We start from the raw sequence: 22,544 nt of genomic DNA on the forward strand, positions 1-22,544 counted from the left end.
CATACTTTTGTACCAAGCATTATTTGCTTTTATTTCACATTTGGTGACTAGAAAAGAGATCCTTGAATGGCCTACTTGCACAGAAAAGGCAGTTGAGTAAGCTTATTTTCTTGGATACATTTTATTTTTATGATTGTATTAAGAATTTTAAAAAATATTTACTTTTTAGTTGTAGTTGGACACAATACCTTGATTTTATTTATTTTTATGAGGTGCTGAGGATCGAACCCAGGGCCTCGCACGTGCTAGGCTAGCGCTCTACTGCTGAGCCGCAACCCCAGCCCAGTATTAAGACTTTTTTGTTATTTGTTTTCATCATTTGCTTTGTTCATTGTAGACTGGGAATTGTCTTCCAATACACTATGTTCATAGGTAAAGGTTTATTTTATGTTCTTATTTTAGTTCCTTTTTTGAGGGGAGTGGATTGAACCTGGGACACTTTACCACTGTGCTACATCCCCAACCCTTTTAAAAAATTCTTTAATTTGAGATAGGGTCCTGCTAAATTGCCCAGGCTGGCCTTCAACTTGTGATCCTCCTGTCTCTGACTCCTGTGTTTCTGGGATTACAGATTTGCCTCACCCTGCCTGGCTTTATTTTAGTTCCTTTGGACTGGATTTGCAGTTTATCTGTATCCATATGTTTAATAGCTTCCTTCTCAGATTAGGCATTTCACAAAACTGCCTTTTTTTTTTTTTTTTTTTTTGCAGTGCTAGGGATTGAACCAAGGGCCTCATACACAGTAGGACAGAGCTCTGCCACTGAGCTTCATCCCTATTCTGACTAAGATTTTTTATATTTTTAGATGGTGTTTTTCTGTGTTGTCTAAGTTGTATTTGAACCCTGAGCTCACACAGTCCTTCTGACTCAACCTCTTGAGTATCTGGGACTATGGGTGTGTGCTACTGCGCTTGATATGCTAAATATTTTTAGGATTGTATTACTTACAGGAGATATCCTTTTTTTTTTTTTAAATTTTTTTTCATTTAGACTAGTCAGAGTTTCCTCTCCAAGTTTTTGGTAATACCACTAAGCCAAAATGTCTTTAGGATTAGATGAAGAAAGAACTATTTTTCTGAGGGTTGGGGCTGCTGCAGTTCTAGGGATTGAACCCCAGGGCCTAAAATGTGCTAGGCAAGTGCTCTACTATTTTTGTTACTGGGGATTCAACCCAGGGGCATTTAATCACTGACTCACATTCATAGACCTTTTTTATTTTATTTTGAGACATAGTCTCACTAAGTTGCTTAGGACCTTGTTAAGTTGCTGAGGCTGGCTTTGAATTTGCAATCCTCCTGCCTCTGCCTCCCCAGTCATGGGGATTACAAGGGTGTGTCACCCCTCTTGGCTCATCCCCAGTACTTTTGTTTACTTTGATACAGTGCCTTGCTAAATTGCCTAGAGTCTTACCAAGTTGCTGAGGTTGGCCTTGAATTTGTGATCCTCCTGCCTGAGCCTCCTGAGTTACTGAGATGAGGGCATGTTCCAGCATGCCTGGCAAGTGCTCTACTCTTGAGCTTTATCTCCAGCCCTTTTTTATTTTTAGGGAGACAGGGTATAAGGTCCTTAGCATTTGGATGACCATCTTCAGTGACAGATGCCATTTATTATGTATAATATAATGCACAAAAATATCATGTATCGCTGCCATTTTAAGGAAAAAAATTTCGATTTCCCACCCAAGGGCCTTTCTGAGAAAGGCTCACCACTCCCTCATATCAACACAACATCAGGACCCGCCTCGATCTGATTTCTGAGTGTCCCCCATAAAGGTCCCAGAATTCAAGACTGTTTTGCCCTTTTCTCCTATAGAGAGATGGCCTTTATTTGTCAGCTCTGACAAACAAACTCTTCTGTGCATTTCTGCCTGGTCTCTGTCTTTTATTTCTTTTTTACCTCTCATTCCTCACTTTCCCTTCACGGGGACTCTTGCTAAATTACCCAGGTTGTCCTCAAATTTGTGATCCTTGTTGCTCAACCTCCTGAATATGGATAAAGTAAGTTTCCACCACTATCTTAACAATGCAGAATATAGTATATGTATTTAGACTGCTTGTTTCTTATGTGACTTATTTGTTCATGATGTTTGAATATTTTCACCTTTGGCTTTTTGTTTATTTTACTAACTTATAAAAGTTCTTTGTATATTGTAGTCATCAACTGTTTTTGTTTGTTTGTTTTGGTGCTGGGGATTAAACTCAGGGGCACTTGACCTCTGAGCCACATCCTGAGCCCTATTTTGTATTTTATTTAGAGGCAGGGTCTCACTGAGTTGCTTTGCTTAGTGCCTCACTTTTGCTGAGACTGGCTTTGAACTCGACATCCTCCTGCCTCAGCCTCCCCAGCCGCTGGGATTACAGGTGTTTGTGTGCCACAGTGCTGGAATCAACTGTTTTTAATAAGCATTGCACGTACTCTTCAAAGCTATGAATAAGAAGTGAAAAGCCAGGCTGTTGAATCAGATGATAATCCAAGATGTTGTTTGGTTAAATTAATTGCTTGCTTTGGTTATTTAAACAATGATAAGCTTCTTTTGTCTCTTTCCTTTCAGAGATATATAGAAAAGGCTCCTTCTGTTTGAAGTAAAGTGTTGACTCTCTGTTGGCTATAATTTGATTTTTCTGGCTGGCATAGCTTTCTTTTTGTTTTCTGTCTTCTGACAGATTATAGGATTGTGGGGAAACAGCGTCCAGGGCTTTTTCAGGAACTGTGCCATTTTATCTACAGGAGAAGCCATTGGCTTTGGCACTAGAAGAAAAATGGCTCTGCATTTAAAGATGCCAAATCATGCTTGATTCACAAGTTTGCTGTCTCATTTTCTCCGTGTGTGTGTGAAACTTTTTCAGGGTGTTGTTTTTTTGCTTTTTCTACAATATGCTACCCCATCAATATGATAAATTAACTATTTTTTTTTTAAAGAGAGAGTGAGAGAGGGAGAGAGAGAGAGAGAGAATTTTTAATATTTATTTTTTTTAGTTCTCGGCGGACACAACATTTGTTGGTATGTGGTGCTGAGGATCGAACCCGGGCCACACGCATGCCAGGCGAGTGCGCTACCGCTGAGCCACATCCCCAGCCCGATAAATTAACTATTTTCCCTTCTCTTCAACTCCCCATACCAACACACAACCTAAACATCCTAAACCATAACAAAAGATGAAGTACTCATTTTGAGGATGAGGAAAAAATTCACCACACAGGCATTCCCTTTAGTGTCCTTAGTGTGACTTTGAGCTTTAATTCTGGTTTGTCTGTGAAAGTCTTTCTTATGGAGTCTTGAATTATTTAGGTGTAGAAATGATTTGCTAATCAACATATCTTTTCACAGAGATTTTTCAAAGGTATCATTGAAAGCTGATTGTCAGAATACTCTATTTTCTAACCCAGGAAGCAGTTTGTCTTAAGATAGCACATTTAGGAAACTTATACTTACTCATTTATCCTTAACACACTTTTTAGTAGGGTATAGAGTAATTTATCCTGATTTCAAATGAGAGTTTTAAATTGTCACATAATAGTCTTAACTTCAATTGTATCTGCTGCATACCTTTTAAAATGTGTATAATTGGGCATGGGGCACATGCCTATAATTCTAAGTAACTCGGGAGACTGAGGCAGTTGGATTGAAAGTTTGAGGACAGACTTGGCAATTTAGCAAGACACTGTCTCCAAATAACAAAATAAAAAGGGATGGGGACCTAGGTTAGTGGTAGAGCCTGCTTGGGTTCAATCCTCAGTGTACCCTCCCCCCCAAACAAACAGAATCCAAATATATAATTGATTTTGAAACCTAGCCAGCTAGTTATTATAGCATATCATCCTTGCTAGATAATGCCTCTATATTTTACACTTGGAAGTCACCACCTAGGTATACGTTATTTCCTTTTAGAGTAAGATGAGGAATGTGTGAGGTACTAGGTTTGATTCTCAGTACCACATTAAAAATAAATAAAATAAAGGTATTGTGTCCATCTACAACAACCAAAAATGAGGAAGATTTTTAGTAGAATAAGCCAGTTTGATAGGCTTATTTAATTTGAGTTATTATATGGACACATATTTTCCCCCCTCTGCTAGAAATATTTCTTCTTCCATCCTGCTTCAAAGCCGTATTCTCCCAAAGGCTAGAGTTTGGCTCTCTTTTTGTGCATTTTCTGTTATAGTTTGCCTTTATTATTATTTTATTTTAAAGTTTTTAGATGGGGTATTTCTATGTTGCTTGGGCTTGTCTTGAACTCTTGGGCCCAAGTGATTCTATTACTTCAGCTTCTCAAGTTGTTAAGACTATAGGCTGTACCTTGCTGCTGTTATTATTATTTATAATACAGGGATTGAACCCAAAGACTCAATTTATCCTGTCCTTTTTTTTTTTTTTTAAAGAGAGAATGAGAGAGGGGAGAGAGAGAGAGAGAGAGAGAGAGAGAGATAATTTTATTTATTTTTTTAGTTCTCGGCGGACACAACATCTTTGTTGGTATGTGGTGCTGAGGATCGAACCCAGGCCGCATGCATGCCAGGCGAGCGCGCTACCGCTTGAGCCACATCCCCAGCCCCTATCCTGTCCTTTTTTATCATAGAGGCAAGTACTACCACTGAGCTACATCTTCTTGTCCTTTTTTTTTTTCAGTTGTAGACAGACACATACCTTTATTTTTATGTGGTGCTGAGGATCAATCCCAGTGCCTCACATGTGCTAGGCAAGTACCTTACCACCAAGCTACAACCCCAACCCTTTTTATTTGTTATTTTTTGGATAGGGTTTTGCTAAGTTGCCCAGGCTGACCTTGATCTTGTGATCCCCTGTTCTGGGTAGCAAGGATCACAAGCACTACCACTTTACCTTAATATTAAATTTTTTTTGTAAGTGCTGAGGATTGAACCCAGGGTTTTGTGCATGTAAAGCAAGCACTCTATCAGCTGAGCTATAGCCCCAGCCCCCGTATCATTAAAAAATATATATTTTTTAGTTGTTGATAGATCTTTATTTTATTTACTTATACATGGTCCTGAGAATAGAACCCAGTGCCTCACACATGCCAGGCAAGTGCGCTACCGCTGAGCCACAGTCCCAGCCCCCATATCATTAAAAAAAAAATGTTTTTGAAGTTATGTATGGGCAGAATGCCTTTATTTTATTTGTTTATTTTTATGTGGTTCTGAGGATCGAACCAGTGCCTCATGCATGCTAGGCAAGCGCTCTACCACTGAGCCACAACCCCAGCCCCAAAATGAATTCTTTTTTAAAAATATCTTTATTTAATGTATTTATTTTTGTGCATTGCTGAGGATTGAACCCAGTGCCTTACACAGGTGCTAGGCAAGCACTCTACCACTGAGCTACAACTCCAGCCCCTAAGTGAAAATTCTTAAGATACAGTGAATTGGCTTTACATTTCCCTCTAGTGCCTGAAAAAGAAAGTGCAGCCAGTTAAAAAGCACTCAGCAAAAAAACTATGAAAGAATACTTTGCTATACAGAATAGTTTGAGGCATTGATCAGATCTGCTGTTCGCTCTCTTATTTTTGATGGTATTGGGGATTGAACCCAGGGGTGCTTTAACACCAAAATACATACACAGCCCCTTTTAAAATTTCTTGAGACAGGGTCTTACCCAGGTTGGCCTCAAATTTATAATTCTCTTGCTTCTCTCTCAAATTGCTGGATTATAGTGTGTGCTACCAAGACTGGCTAACTCTAAGTGAAAAAAAATTTTTTTTTTAAATCATCAGTTTCTTTGTTCTGTGTCATGAGTGTTTGAAATCCATGTCATATAGCAAGTCTTTAGGGGAAAACTGCTTTTTTTTTTTCTTTTGGTGGTACTAGAAATCGAACACAGGGACATCACCACTGAGCCATATCCTCTTTTTAGTTTCTAAGACAAAGTCTCACTAAAATTGTCTAGGCTGGCCTATAACTATTTTTTTTTTTTTAGTTGTAGACAGCCACAACACCTTTATCTGTTTATTTATTTATAAATATTTTTAGTTGCAGATAGACAAAAATAAATCTATCTATCTGTTTATTTTATGTGGTGCTGTGGTTCGATCCCAGTGCCTCACACATGCTAGGCAAATGCTCTACCACTGAGCTACAGCTATAGCCCCATTATTTATTTATTCATTTTAATGTAGTGCTGAGGATTGAACCCAGTGCCTTATACATGCTAGGCAAGTGATCTGCCATGGGCTCCCAGCCCCCTGGCCTAGAACTTTTCTTGTTTTTTTTTTTTTTTTTTTTAGAGAGAGTGAGAGAGGAGAGAGAGAGAGAGAGAGAGAGAGAGAGAGAGAGAGAGGGAGAGAATTTTTAACATTTTATTTCTTAGTGTTCGGCGGACACAACATCTTTGTTGGTATGTGGTGCTGAGGATCGAACCCGGGCCGCACGCATGCCAGGCGAGCGCGCTACCGCTTGAGCCACATCCCCAGCCCAGGCCTAGAACTTTTAATTCTTCTTCGTCAGCATCCCGAGTTAATGGGATTAGCATGTGCTAGCACACCTGACTAAATGCCATTTTAAGTTTTCTCAGCAGTTGGGCACAGTGGCACATGCCTGTAATCCTAGTGATTAGGAGACTGAGGCAGGAGAATTGAAAGTTCTAGGCCAGCTTGGGCAATTTAGTGAGATCCTGTCTCAAAATAAATTTAATAAAGGACTGGGGGTACACCTCAGGGGCAGAGAACTTGCCAAGCATACATGCGGCCTGGGTTCAATTTCCTAGCACTACACAAAAAAAGAAAAAGAAAAAGAAAAAAGTGTTCAGCTTCTTGTTCAGGTTATATCATTTTAATTTTTTGTTTGTTATTCAGTTATTTGAACACTGTATATATATTTTGATTAGAATGAACTTAAGTGTCAAAGTAGATTTTTTTGGTTTTTGTTTTTTGCCTTATAATAAATGCCATTTGGGAAATTTTCGAAATTAAGTGCTCAAGGGGCTGGGGATGTGGCTCAAGAGGTAGCATGCTCGCCTGGCATGCGTGCGGCCCGGGTTCGATCCTCAGCACCACATACAAACAAAGATGTTGTGTCCGCCAATAACTAATAAATAAATAAATATTTTAAAAATATATATATATTTAAAAAAAAAAGAAATTAAGTGCTCAAGAAATAACAAGTTTCAAACTGATCAGACTAGATCAATGTTATCTAAACTAGTTTTCAGTCCAAACTCTTGATTTTTCTATCTTTGAGAGATTTTTATATTTTAATATCATTTATTGATTATGAAAAATGAGGTTCAATATAGTTTAAGAATAATTAGCCAGGCCAGGTGGCACTAGCCTGTAATCCCAGTGTTTTGGGAGTCTGAGGCAGGAGGATTAAAAGTTTAAAGCCAGCCCCAGCAATTTATCGAGGCCCTAATTAGCTTAGTGAGACCCTGTCTCAGAAGAGAGAGAGAGAGAGAGAGAGAGAGAGAGAGAGAGAATTTTTTAATATTTATTTTTTAGTTCTCGGCAGACACAACATCTTTGTTTGTATGTGGTGCTGAGGATCGAACCCAGGCCGTACGCATGCCAGGCTAGCGTGCTGCCGCTTGAGCCACATCCCCAGCCCCAATACATCTATTTTTTAAAAAATATCTTTTAGTTGTTGATGGACCTTTATTTAATTAATTTATTTATTCAGAGAGAGAGAGAGAGAATTTTTAAATATTTATTTTTTTTTAGTTTTCGGTGGGCACAACATATTTATTTATTTATTTATTTATTTGTGGTGCTAAGGATCAAACCCAGCATCCCGCACATGCCAGGCAAGCGTGCTACCGCTTGAGACACATCCCCAGCCCTATTTTATTTATTTGTATGTGGTGTTGAGAATCGAAACCAGTGCCTCACACATGCTAGGCAAGCACACTACCACTGAGCTACAACCCCAGCCCCCCCTTTATACTCTGTTTTGCCAGAATCTTTTAACTTAGGTTAGAAAAATTAGAGCTGGCTTTAAAACTGGCTACCATTCACTCCTTTTCTGTCTTCCAAGAAGACTGAGGTTATTGTGTATGAAATATGTAACAACACCCAAGCCCCTTCCACATAAGAAGTGGCTACTAAAATTTAAAGTTCTATTTTTATTATTTTTATGTGCACCTGCTAAGCTTTACCACAGAACCACATACTTAAAAATCTTTGATTTGTTTAAATTATTGAAGTACTTGAGGAGGGCATGTGAAGTGTATATAGGTATTTAACACCTTACAACTGCAAGAAGACTGGGCAAAAATGACAAAGTAGCCAAGTGCAGTTGCACAGGCCTTTAATCCCAGCGGCTCTAAAGGCTGAGATGGGAGCATTGTAAGTTCAAAGTCAGACTTAGCAAAAGTAAGGCGCCAAGCAACTCAGTGAGACCCTGTCTCTAAATGAGATACAAAATAGGGCTGGGAATGTGGCTCAGTGGTTGAGTGCCCCTGAATTCAATCCCTGGTACCCCCCCAAAAAAATTGTTTTATTAAGGTATGATTTATGTAGATTAATATTCATCCACTTTAAGTATATATTTGTTTAATTTTGATAACTTTAGGGTCATATAATGGTGCAAAATAGTCCTATCACCCCAGAAAGTACCCTCCACATCCCCAACTCTAGACAATCAGGGATCTGCTTTCTGTTCACTTGTGAAAAACACTTTCTCATTCTATGGAGGTATGGGTCTGGAAAAATAATTGAAATAAGATGTTTCCCTAGATTTGGGAAAATGGTTTTGTTCTTGTTTGAGGATAGTTTTAAAAATTTGAGACAGGGTCTCTAAGTTGTCCAGGCTGGCCTGCAACTTGTGATCCTCTGTCATAGCCTCCTTTTTTTTTTTTTTTTTTTTTTTTAAATGGGTCCTATGTACTCCACTACTGCATCTAAGAAAATCTTCTACAGTCTTTATACATTCCATCTCAGCAGTGTTATGCCCATAGCCTGGCATTAGTAATAAACATTTTGTTGCAGATTCATTTATGTGGTGGCCTGGCAGTTGCTGCTGTGAGTTTTTACTAATACTAGGATGGAATATGGTTATGGTTCTGATTTGTATGAAACCTGCTCAGGGAGTGGTTATCTTTGGTTTAATTGAAGGTAGACGTCTTGTATGTGACACGGGTTGGAGCCAGTTGTGTGTATGTTTTGATATATTTGCATTTTTGTTTTTAACAGATTATTTGATGTGTTCCTCTCCAACTTGCAGATACAGACTTTCCCAGTTGCGCTCTTTATTCCTTCATTTCTGCTCTTGGGAAGCAGGACTTTCTGATAGGGAGGACTGATGTGAGGTTTTTTGTTTTTTTTTGTTTTTTTTTTTTGGTGTAGGGGGGTGTATTGGATCACTGAATTGCTTGGCACCTCGCCGTTGCTGAGGCTGGCTTTGAACTTGTGATCTTCCGGCCTCAGCCTCCCGAGCTGCTGGGATTACAGGCGTGCGTTTTAATATGTAAACCTAAATCTGTCCGCTGTTTTGAGGACTAGCAGTTGATGAACCTGGAGGGCAGTGAGAGAGGCCTGGAGAACGCTATTTTTACTATCGATGTTTCTTGATGGCAATTAGCTTGGAAGTCTGAGGCACTCTTAGGAGTGAGTGCCTCGGTAATGGTGGGGGATCACTCCTAGTACTTTGGCTAGCAGTGCGTGGGGGAGCAGAAGGGAAAGACATCACCTGGCCCAGCTGCGAAATGCTTGGCTCCCAGCTTTGGGGTGGGGGCCACTAGAGAGAGGGGCAGCGCTAACAAAGAGGAGCTGAGCAGGTACCGGGGCCGCGGGTAGCTGGCCTATCCCGGGCGACTGACCTCCCAGTGGGCCTCCCCAGTTGGCTGCACGGCAAGTCGCTCTGTTGGTTCCCTGGCTCACCATTGGCTATGGGACTGGAGGGGGCTCGCTGAGAGCTGGAATGGAGTTGAGGGGGCGGGGTTGGCTTCCGGCGGCGGAGGGGAGCAAGCAGCAGCCGGCTGGGGGAGGGGGTGTCGGCGCACCGCCGAGTGCTGCGCTCTTTGAGAGCCTGGCACCCGGAGTAGCCGTCTCCCCCTCCCCCTGCTTCCCTTTGGAAGCCCCTTCACCTTATCTGGGTGGGGGCGAGCAGGGCTGAGCTGTCCCAGACAGGCGGGGCGGAACCTGGAGTCCTTCTGAGTGCTGTGGAACGAACCTCACCTCCTTTCCTGGGTGCAAGGTGTGTGTGCGCGCGCGCGTGTGCGCGCGTGTGCGTGTGTGTGTGTGTGTGTTTCTGTGTGCACGCGCGTGCTTGCGCTTTTTTTTTTTTTTAACGTGACCCGGAGTTCTGCTGACCTAACCTTGTAAGAAAAGGGTAAATGGAGTGGGAAGTAACATCTCCACATCCCATCAGTATATTTTGGTTTTCCAATTATAATTATAGCCTTCATTCTTGTTTCCTTTCCTTCATCCCCTGTAGCTGGGTAAAGAAATTCAGGTCTCATCTTTTGACTGATGGGTCGATATGGGTCGTATAGTAAAATGCACAAAAAAAGGGGAGCTTTTTTTTTTTTGGTGTGTGTGTGTGTGTGTGAGAGAGAGAGAGAGAGAGAGAGAGAGAGAGAGAGAGAGAGAGAGACAGTCAATTGATGCAGTAAACCGCAAGGAAAAAGCAAAAAGCAAGCTAGAAGTGGGTTTTTGCAACTGTGCAGCATCCGTGTTCGTTTAGGCTGTCTTCATCATTTTCCTCATTGGGATTGCCTTAATCAGCAACAACAATCTGAAAGGGGAGGAGGTCTTAGTAGAAAAAGGGAGCATCCCTATCAAATGGTGGTTAAAGGAAACCCTGATAGTTGTTAGCTATTAACTCTGCTCAGGTCTCATCTCTGGACTACATTGTTGCCGGTTTTGTGTAGTAGGTCAGTTCTGTAGGAGAAACCGAGCTAGAACTGGCAAAGTTACCTTGCTGTTATTGAAACTTAAAGTCTTAAACTGTTTCTCCGCTGGTAAATTTCTTATAGGTTCCCAGGGGGATATTTATCTGAAACCAAAATCAAACCTAAGGAAAAAAATCTGAATAGATTTTAATTCATGCATATATTTTTTAAAGGTTCTTCTCCCTCAACTTTTAAGAAATTGAATGGCTATAACACTACAGTTTAGATATTTCTCTCTTTTGAATTCCTTTGCTTTGGTAAATTATGGATCTTTTCTGGGGGACATGTGTCTCATCCCAGCCAAAAACAAAAACCTCATTATGTTTTAAATTGAGAGGAAAGTTACCAGTTGAAGGTTGAATATCCAAAACTTTTGATGTTAGAAACAAAGGGTATGATGTTCATCTAGTGTGCATGTGTTGGGTGGCAGTGTTTCCTTGCTTTAACTGGGCATTTTCAACTGAAGGTGTTTGGAGCAGGTTTATTTTTATGTTGATTAGCAAAGAGCTACAATGTCAGAAGGGATGAATCTTTCTCTCTCTCTCTCTCTCTCTTTGCAATACTGGTAAATATTAATTAAAGAGATCAATAGTTTCTTTTTTCTTTCTTTTTTTTTTTTTTTTTAGAGAGAGAGAGAGAGAGAGAGAATATTTTTAATATTTATTTTTAAGTTTTCGGCCGACACAACATCTTTGTATGTGGTGCTGAGGATCAAACCCGGGCCGCGCGCATGCCAGGCGAGCACGCTACCGTTACCGCTTGAGCCGTATCTCCAGCCCCAGAGACTGTCTCTAAATACAATACAAAAAATGGACTGGGAATGTGGCTCAGTGTTTAAGCACCCCTGGGTTCAATCCCTGATGCCAAAAAAAAAAACCCCCAAAAAACAACAACAAAAAAAACAAATAGTATTAGGAAACCATATATAAACAATGATATATTGATATAGGTATCTATTTATATATAATATCACAAATATAACTTCAAATAGCCTTCCTTAGTATGGAATTGTGTAAAAAAAAGTAGATTCATAGTAATCTTATGTTGCATTTGGGTTTTTAATTTATTACTCATTTATACTAATGGGCTCCATGAATCATGTTTAAATTGGGAGGGAAAAGATTTCTCAGATGTTGTCTTACCTAACTTATTACTGAGAATGAACTGTTAAAAATCACTGATTTAAGCTTTGACAACTAGCTAGTATATAAAGTACACTTTGATGTTGAAGATGTAGCATCTTGAGGAAGTGACCAAAAAAGGACTTGGAAGCTATATAGCATTTCAACTTGTTTCTACCAAACAAACAAGTTGCCTTCCTATTTGATATCCTATGTGTTTTATATTTTTCCTCAACCCATAGATAGAGCAATTAATTTATAAAATTATATTACATTTTGCTTATTGTATTTAAAAAAATTTTTAGTTGGACATAATACCTTTATTTTATTATTTTTAATTTTTTTATTTGTAGATGGACACAATATCTATTTTATTTATTTCTTTTTATGTGGTGCTGAGGATCAAATCCAGCACCTTGAATGTGCTAGGCTCTACAGCTGAGCCAAAACTGCTCACTGTATTTTTTTATCTTTTTTTTTTGGGGGGGGGATACTGGGAATCGATCCCAGGGGTGCTTAACCACCAAGCTATATCCCAGTCTTTTTTTATTTTTTATTTTGAGACAGGATCTTGCTAAGTTGCTGAGGGTCTTGCTAAATTGCTGAGGCTAGCCTTGAACTTGTGATCCTCCTGCCTCAGCCTCTGGAGTTGCTGGGTTACAGGTGTATGCCATCACACCTGGCTTTTTTCTGTTTTCTTGACTGATTTGTGTAATCAGTATTTTGCACGGTACAGTAATTAGGTTCTGTGAAGAATTTTACCAAGGAGATAAAAGGCTATATATATCTATTGATAGGTGTATTTACATTGATCTCCTGGTATCCTTTAAGGAGCTTGGAAGCTCTCACATTTAGTCCTTTGCAAGGAAACAATTATCTGAAGCAGTGGCTTATAATTTCTTAGGTTGAAGGACATAGTGCTGCTAAGGTTAAAGTAGCTGATTTAATTTTCTTTAGCAATCTGTTTTTATCCACCCTGTTTATTTCTGTGAGTCACAGAATGTTTTCAGGAGCAGGGCCCTATGTTCTCTGTAAAGGGAGACTTCAGCCTAATCCTCCATTCAAATCAGAAGTATAAAATGATCCCCTTGAGAAGATGAAGGAAAATATTGGACTGTTGGTATTGCTTAATTCTCATAATAATCAGTCTGATTGTTGTAAGGTTTGGAATTGGGAAAAGCTTTTTTTGAAGTTAGAAAATATTAGAGGCAAAAAGTGACCTGGTAATGCTGCTCTCAAAGTGGGAGATTTATTTAGATAAAAGAATGCATTCATATGGATATGTAGCTGATGGTGGTTTTCTAGCTTTTCAGCTTTGTCAGTCAGGTGCTATAGACAATATTCCAAGTGTTTTAAACCCTCACACCCCTAGGCTTTTGTGGAAGTTGTTTGTTGTGAGTCTGGATTCTGAGGGCAGAAGGTTTGGTATAGTCTGTAATTTGTTTATCACTCAAATAAGGTCCTGGCATTGATTGCTTCTGAGTTACTTATGTCTTCCTAAAGAATGGTTGCTAGGCAGATTGCATCTCAATCATTTTAATCCTCCGTAGTTTATAAGTCTACTCTTGGTGAGGGCCAGAGCTGCCTTTTAATGACACTGCCCTTTAAGAGTCCTTGTTGGTTGTGTGTATGTATTGCTCAAAATAAAGGACCAAAATGATGTATAGGTTTCACTTCAGCCAAAATAATTTAGCTTTTGGTAATCTGGGCCAGCATTGTCATTAACTTCTCTTTTGGATCAACTGGCGGGTGAGATTGCTCTCCCAATTTTAAGACACTATTGTGTTCCATTATCTTTTTTTTTTTTTTATAACTAGTAGGGAATGAACTAATACATTCATTTTGGAAACAGGCTAGTAATAACACTGCCTGTGAGCCTGAATATATGAAGAAATAGGACAAAGTAAACAAATGAGGGCATAAATAATGAATCTTGCAAGTAAGCTCTGGGAGAGCAAGGGAGATTATCTTCAAAGCTGTTCAATCTGGCAGTGAAAGGGGAAAAGATCACTGAATTAATTACCTAGAATGTGTTTGATACTTCCTGCCTTATGGGATTGTTACAGCCATTCAAAATAAAGTTACCTCCCCACCTGCTTCTCACTGGGAATAAAACCCAGGGACACATAAACACTGAGCTACATTCCCAGCCTTTTAAATTTTTATTAGTATTTTATTTTATTTTTTTGCTACTAGAAATTAAACCCAGGTGTGCTCAACCACTGAGTCACATCCCCAGCCCTATTTAGTGTTTTGAGACAGGATCTTACTGAGTTGCTTAGTGCCTTGCTAAATTGCTGATGCTGCTTTGAACTCTTAATCCTCCTGCCTCATCCTCCCCAGCCACTGGGATTACAGGTGTGCGCCACCATGTCAGGTTTACTTTAATTTTTATACTGGGGATTGGACCCAGAGACATTTTACCACTGACCTACATCCCCAGCCCTTTTTTAAAATTTTATTTTAAGACAGGGTCTTAAGAAATTGCTTAGGGCCTCTCTAAATTGCTGTCACTGGCCTCAAATTTGTGATCCTCTTGCTACAGCTTCCTGAGTCTCTGGGATTATAGGTATATATATGCCCCTACGCATTCACATATATATATAATATTTATTTATTTTTTTAGTCTTAGGTGGACACAATACCTTTATTTTATTTTTATGTGGTGCTGAGGATTGACCCCAGGGCCTCATGCATGCTCGGGGAACACTCTACCACTGAGTCATAACCCCAACCCTAAGGTGGTTTTTTTTTTTTTTTTTTTTTTTTTTAAAGACAGAATCTCACTTAATTGCAAAGACTGGCATTTGACTTGTGGTCCTTCTGCCTCAGCCAAATTGCTGTGATTACAGGTATGCATCACCATGCCTGACTACAAAATAATTTTTTAAATATAAACTCAAGTACATAACTTGTTCATTGGTTGTGCTCTACCACTGAGCTACAACCCCAGCCCCTTGTTCTATATGTTAACATTCTATAACACTGCACAATGTTTTTTGTTTGGCCAGATATTATCAAATATCTGGCCAAACAAAAAACAGAACTTTACAGAACTTTCATTATCTGTAAATGTATAATGTAAAAGAAAAAGTTGGACTGGCCGAAAGGAATTTTTTGGAACTTTGAGTACATATTTTACTTTGAAATTACATGTGGTATTGTAGAGCATAATTATATAACAGCTCACAAAAGGTTAAGACAAGCTGGGCAAATGGCCCATGCTTGTAATCCCAATGACTTGGGAGCCTATGACAGGAGGATCATAAGTTCAAGGCCAGCCTCAGTAGTTTAGAGAGGCCTTAAGCAACTTAGTGAGACCTTGAAAGTGCTGGGGATATAGCTCAGTGAGTTAAGATCATTTCTTTAGCTTAAGAATCATATCTAGTATTAATATAAAAATTTTAATGTCTTGATTAGTTTTCATCCATTGAGTTAAATAAGCATGCTCTTAGGGTCCAGATAACTTAGTGATTTGGTAGTGATACCAGACCCAGAGCCATGGTCTCCAAATTTTTCCCTTCTCTGAATTCCTAATGTATTCAACTATTTTCAACAATAACTTTCTGAACCCTTATTAAAAATGATTTCAGGTGGACCAGGGTTATGGCTCAGTGGTAGAGCGCTTGCCTGGCATATGTGAGGCATTAGGTTCCATCCCTGGCACCACATGAAAATAAACTAATAAAATAAAGGTATTGTGTCCTTCTACAACCAAAAATATATTAGAAAAAAAATTATTTCGGACTAGGAATGTAGCTAGCTCTGTGGTAGAGCACATGTTTAGCATGTGCAAGGCCCTGGATTTGATCACCAGTACTGCAAAAAATAAATTGTTTTTAACATGTTCCTATCTCCACCCTGAAAGATTCTTTTTTATTTCTCTGGTTGTCAAGGGCATCCAGGATGTTATTATCTAACAAGAGAAGAAAGAAAATAGGAGCTGGCTATGTACTTCAGTGTTAGCTTTTTTGCTTAGCATGTATGAGGTCTTGGGGTTCAATCCCCAGCAAAACACACACACACACACACACACACACACACACACACACGGATGAAAGGGCTGGGGATATAGCTGAGTAGGTAGAGTGCTTGCTTTACATGCACAAGACCCTGGGTTCAATCCCTAGCAATCCCCCCACCCCATCCCCACCTCCCACACACACACAATAAAAAAAAAGGTGAAAAGGTTCAGGATGAGGTATTGGGGGCATAAAAGATAGATATATAAAAGAAAGAGCAAATTGAAATTTTATTATATTTTGATGCTGATGGATATCAGGAAGAGAGCACTGGGGCTGAATAGATCAAATTCAGTCATATACTGAATTTTAACATTCCCACCTAGCTGAAAAGGGTGGGAGAGTTATCTTTACCAAGATATGGAAAGAACTTTAATTAGGGTTCATTCCTGATCAACTAGTAGAGTCAGATCTTTATTCTTGGAGAAGGGCAAATAGGCAAGATATAGACAGGTAAAATCCAAAGATATTTGCAAGGGTGTGTGTTTATCTTTGATAACAGAGTCTTGTTGTGTTGCTCAGGCTGATCTTGAACTCCTAGGCTCAAGCAGTCTTTCCATGTTGGCTTCCTGAGTAGAGGGGGACTTCAGGTGTATACTACTGTCTTGAGCTTCAAGGCCATATTTTTAAGCAGTGGATATAACATTTTTTTAAAAATTTTAATATTTTTTATTTTTTAGTTTTCGGCAGACACAACATCTTTGCTTGTATGTGGTGCTGAGGATCAAACCCGGGCCACACACATGCCAGGCGAGCGCGCTACCGCTTGAGCCACATCTCCAGCCCTGGATATAACATTTTTAACTGGGATTTTCTAACTCAATAAACTGACCTCTAGAAATTTGTTTTCTTTCTCTGGTTGTTCAACTCATCAGTAGGTAATGTAGCCAAGAGCTTTTTCTTTGGGTGTTGGTTCTGGGGCTTGAACCCAGAGTCACTTTATCATAAGCTATGTCCTTTTTAAATTTTTTTTTTTTTGAGACATGTCTCACTAAATTGTTAATGCCATCTTCAAACTAATCATTCTGCCTCAGCATCCTGAATAACTGGGATTTTGTTTTTTCTTTTGGTACCAGAGATTAAATCCTGAGCCACTGAACCACATCCCCAGCCCTTTTCATTTTTAATTTTTTTTTTAATATTTATTTATTTTTAGTTCTTGGCGGACACAACATCTTTGTTTGTTTGTGGTGCTGAGGATCGAACCCCGGGCCGCACGCATGCCAGGCGAGCGCGCTACCGCTTGAGCCACATCCCCAGCCCCTCATTTTTAATTTTGAGACAGGGTTTCACTAAGTTGTTGGCCTTAACTTGTGATCCCCCTGTCTTAGCCTCCCACATCTTTGGGATTACAGGTGTGCTCCACCACGCCTGGTATAACAAAGATTTTAAAAGGCAAGGTTTCTGTGATGACCAATCACTAATTCTTTGCATTAGCAAAGTGCTTTTGAAGATCAGTTGCTAAACTAAATTAAAATCAGACTTGATGCCATTTGCAGAAATTAGGTGATTTAGATAACATCTGCATTGCTTCAGAGAAGCATATCAGTCATAAATTTTTTTTGATTCTTCCACAAGTTTAAATTAAAGCACCTTTTACCTTTGCCATTTTGTCTTCACACTTCCTATGTAAGAAATAGGTCTTAATTTACACTAAAAGGAAAGGGGTAGGCTGAGGTTGTGGCCCAGCGGTACAGCACTCACCTCTCACGTGTGAGACTCTGGGTTTGATCCTCAGAACCACATAAAAATAAATAAGTGAAAAAAAGGTATTATGTCCAACTACAACTAAAAAAAAAATATTAAGGGCTGGGGCTGTAGCTCAGTGGCACAGCACTTGCCTAGCATGTGTAAGGCACTGGGTTCGATCCTCAGCACTACATAAAGATAAAGAAATAAAATAAAAGCATGCTGCCCCTTTGCAACTACAAAAAAAAAAAAAGAAGAAAAGAAAAAAAAAGGAAAGGGGTATCAAAGAGATGAAAAGTTAAAGGCAACTAAAACCTTTTCCATCATTCTTGATGAATGGTCATTGCTTTTGCTTCAGTACTTCTAGTGTTATGCTACTGTTGAACTTTCAGTGACCTGTGTTATTCTCTTCTCTTTTTTTTTTTTAAAGAGAGAGTGAGAGAGGAGAGAGAGAGAGAGAGAGAGAGAGAGAATTTTTTTTAATATTTATTTATTTATTTTTTTTTAGTTCTCGGCAGACACAACATCTTTGTTGGTATGTGGTGCTGAGGATCGAACCCAGGCCGCACGCATGCCAGGCGAGCGCGCTACCGCTTGAGCCACATCCCCAGCCCTGTTATTCTCTTCTTAATCACTAGTCCCTTGAAGTATGTTTCATTCTTTGGATTTTTTTTTCTTTCTTTTTTTTTTTTTTTTTGGTAGTTGTAGATGGATAGAATGCCTTTATTTCATTTGTTTATTTTTATGTGGTGCTGAGGATCAAATCCAGTGCCTCACACATGCTAGGCAAGCACTCTGCCCCTGAGCTACAGCCCCAGCCCCTCATTCTTTGGATTTTCAAACAACTTTTCACCAGGGATTTTGTCATATTTATTTTCCCAGTACGTGGTATTATCACAATACTGATGCATAGTAGGTAATTGGGGAGTGAATGAATAATATCCTTACTAATTTTTTTTTTTCAGGCTAAACTTAGTTTGCCTTTTCTATCCATATTAGAGTTTCTACTTGACTATAAAAATTGTTTTGTATCTTTTACATCTTAAGTGAGCTAGTCCTATATTTTTCCATATTTCACATGGAGAGTGTCCCCCCTCCTTTGGTGCTAAGAATAAAACCCAGAGTTTTAGGTGAGAGTACTCTGCCACTGAGCTATTTCTCTTGCCCACAAGTGTGTTTTTATTAATGACCAGAAAACATGACCTTGAACCTTCCAAAGTAACTTACTGAAAGCATACTAAGTGGGTCTCTGATCTAGTTGCTTCTATGGAAAAGTTCTGATTGTATTAATATCTGGCAATCTTGTGCCAGAATAGAGTTCAAACCACCCAACAAAAAATAAGTGGAGGTAGCATTTTGTACCTGCTTTTCTATTTTACCTTCTGTCCCCTCAGTGTAGGGCACCTGTCTTCTGCCTATATTGCAGGTAACTGTTGATATAAAGAACATAATTGGCTGAGCATGGTGGTACATGCCTGTAATCTCAGTGACTCCAGAGTTTGAGGCAGGAAAATCATAAGTTCAAATCCAACCTCTGCAACTGAGCAAAGCCCTAAGCAAGTTAATGAGACCCTGTCTCAAAAAAAAAAAAAAAAAAAAAAAAGGGGGGCTTGTGATGTGACTCAGTGGTTAAGTGCCCCTGGGTTCAGTCATAGGATACCCACCCAAGAAACTTCCCAAAACAAAAATTTTTTCTTTTAACAAAGCAAACCATAATTGCCCTGTTCTGTAAAATTGGAGTGAGTGCTTGAGACCTACTATACCCTTAGTTCTCTAGGGCTTAGTTCTCTAGGGCTATCAACACAGTTGAAAAAAGAATGTATCTAATACTAAATTCCATGAGGAAGGGCATGGTTTTTGAGTAGAAGTGGAGGTAGATGAGCCAGGCAGCAGGAATCTGTCATATCCAAAGTCCACTCAAAATTGATTTCGAGTTTTCTTGTTGAAGCAGATTAACAATGCCACTTGCCTATCTGACAGTGAGATTATCCAGGATTCTCTAAAAAAAAAAAAAAAAAAGAAGATGTATTATTATAGTAGCTTCTGTTCTTGCATAATATGTCTTCTTTCTAGTACACAGTAGTGGCACAGGGGTGCATATAGTACATAGTACTAGGGCATGGGAATAAGACTGCAGTGCCTTACTTAGGGTGTCCTGGGGGAATTTATAATTCTTAGCAACCCTCAGCCTTAATATGCTTGGTTATTTTTAAAATTCATCTTTTTTTTTTAAGATGTTGATGGACTTTTATGTTTTTCATTTAATTTATATATGGTGCTGAGAGAATCAAACCCAGGGCCTCACACATGCTAGGCAAGTGCTCTACAACTGAGCCACAACTCCAGCCCTCATCTTTTTTTTTTTTTTTTAATATTTTGTCTTAGTTGTAGTTGGGCACAGTACCTTTATTTAATTTTTATGTGGTGTGGAGGATTGAACACAGCGCCTCTCATGTGCTAGGCAAGCACTCTACCACAGAGCCACAACCCCGGCCCAATATTCATTTTTATTAAAGGAAGTACTGGTTAATGATTTTTCTCCTGCTAACATGCTAGGCATTAGCTGGAATTGCTGAGTGATTTCAGTGAGAAAACTATTAGAGCAATTTCCTGTTCATCCACAAATTATCATTAGCAGTTTCATTTGCTATCAGATGGAAGGAGCAGGAAGAATCCTTCCCTCCACTGCCATTCTTTCCTAGATCTCTTTTAGACAGGAGGTCAAAGCACTGTAAAGATCCATCACAAAATTAGAACACATTCTCCTTTTGGAGAGCTGTGCAGGATCATATTAAAACAAATCTATTAGGAATCCATTAGCCTTAATGGAGTTTTATATTTTGAGATCATAGCCTTCACTGTTGCTCATCACAAAAAAATAAACAACGTATGTGCTAATTGTATTTTGTTATTTATTGTTTTAAAATTTTTGGGTGCTAGGAATCGAATCCTGGGCAGGCCTTTGGACAAGTTAGGCAAGCACTCTACCACTGAGCAATCCCGAGCACCTTTTGATTGTACTTACTTCCTTTTTTGGGGGAGAGGTGGGTATCAGGGATTTAATTTAGGGGCACTCGACAACTGAGCCACATCCCCAGACTGGATCTCACTGAGTTGCTTAGCAGCCTCACAGTTGCTGAGGCTGCCCTTTAAAATAAGTAGGATGCTAAGGACATTTTTCTAGCTCCATAGCAATATCAGAACTTTCTTCTAGTACATAGTTGCAGATATCTTTGGAAACAACTGTTGGTAGGTAGAAGAAGGATAGAAGAAGGGAAATAACTTGTCTTTTCTTTAAAGCTGTCTTGTAGGTCCCTTTGTTATTTTCTTAAAAAAATGTTATTAATTATAGATGGACACTATACATACATACATACATACATATATATTGCTGGGGATTGAACCCAGGGCTTTGTGCACGGGAGGCAAGCACTCTACCAACTGAGCTATATCCCCATCCCTTATTTATTTAGTTTTTATGTGGTGCTGAGAATCAAATCCAGTACCTCACATGGGCTAGGCATGTACTCTACCACTGAGCCACAAACTTAGCCCCCTTTGTTATTTTCCTTTAAACTTTCTGTTTAGTATTGGTTTTTAATGGTTATCATGCAAAGTAATTAGTTTTTAAGCAAAATCTTATCTACTTAAAGTGCAAAAGACAAAGTTTATTTCAGCCGAGACTTTTACTAGATCTTCCGGTGGTTTGCTGCTACTTTCATTTCAAATGTTGCTCGCCTTAAGTGTCTTTTGTTGCTAAGCTATTGTCCTAAGGATTTATCAGTTTCCTTGTACATAATTGCATAAAAATTTGAGAATAAGTTGCCAAGGAGTGTGGCAGTGTATTTTCTTTCTTTTTTAATCTTTAATTTATATGTCAGTGTATTTTGAGAGCCTGTTTAGTTAGTGTTTATTTAAAGTAGGGGAATTAATTGTTCATGACTGCTTGGGGAATGGCCTAGTACACTTGTTCTTCCTCCAAAACTTCCTAGATCACACTAAATACAAAGGAAGGGGAAAGAAGGAGTGATAAACATCATCCTTGTACTGCTTTAAAGCTCTTCATTGGCTGTTCCTGAAAAACATACTGCTGTAGAATAGCCAAGACCCTGCTGGCCACCTGCTGTTGATGTGAAAATGGAGAAGCCAGCTATAATGGGTACTTTTTAGAAAATTGAAGATAAAGTTCCTGAGTTTATTTGAAACTTTTTGTGTAATAGGAGGAATAAGTCAAAACTCTGTTTTACTCTTGTTATTTAGCAGACTTTCTGAAACTTAAGAGCAGGGAAGTTTGCATGACAATTCATGAGGTTCTGCTTATGGTTACAAAGAGAGACCTTGAAAAGTTCTTATTAAAAAAGCTGGGCTTGTGGCCCAGAGGAAAAGCACTTGTCTAGCATGCATGAGGCACTGGGTTCCATCCTCAGCACCACATAAAAACTAAATAAAGGGGGCTGGGGATGTGGCTCAAGCCGTAGCGCGCTCACCTGGCATGCGTGCGGCCCGGGTTCGATCCTCAGCACCATATACAAACAAAGATGTTGTGTCCGCCGAGAACTAAAATAAATAAATAAATAAAATTTCTCTCTCTCTCTCTCTCCCCCCCCTCCTCTCTCTTTAAAAAAAAAAAAAACTAAATAAAGGTATTGTGTTCATCTACAACTAAAGAATAAATGCTTAGGCCCTGGGTTCCACCCCCAGCATCTCTCACACACACGCACACGCACACGCACACACAATGTGAACATATCAGGTAGAGATGACATTGAATATCAGGTGTAAAGAGGGTCATTGATAGTGACTCCTTCTGGATAATCCTTTCTTTTAGAACATTTCCAGTGGTGAAATTCTTTATCACAAGGATAAAATAAGGTG

The 22,544-nt window shown here is 39.2% G+C and overlaps 1 protein-coding gene across 2 annotated transcripts in view; it reads left to right on the plus strand.

The window, feature by feature from the left end:
- Positions 1–22,544, plus strand: part of Fam222b (family with sequence similarity 222 member B) — a 79,948-nt gene that overhangs the window by 16,569 nt on the left and 40,835 nt on the right. Inside the window, exon 1 of one of the 2 annotated variants that reach the window (XM_026388935.2) lies at positions 10,056–10,140. The exons of the other annotated variant lie outside the window; for it this stretch is intronic. The gene's annotated coding sequence lies outside the window, so the exon portion shown is untranslated. Of the gene's footprint in view, positions 1–10,055; positions 10,141–22,544 lie in introns of those variants that run through there. 2 annotated transcript variants of the gene reach the window in all.

This window comes from Urocitellus parryii, chromosome 7, assembly GCF_045843805.1.
Source record: "Urocitellus parryii isolate mUroPar1 chromosome 7, mUroPar1.hap1, whole genome shotgun sequence".
Lineage (NCBI taxonomy): Eukaryota > Metazoa > Chordata > Mammalia > Rodentia > Sciuridae > Urocitellus > Urocitellus parryii.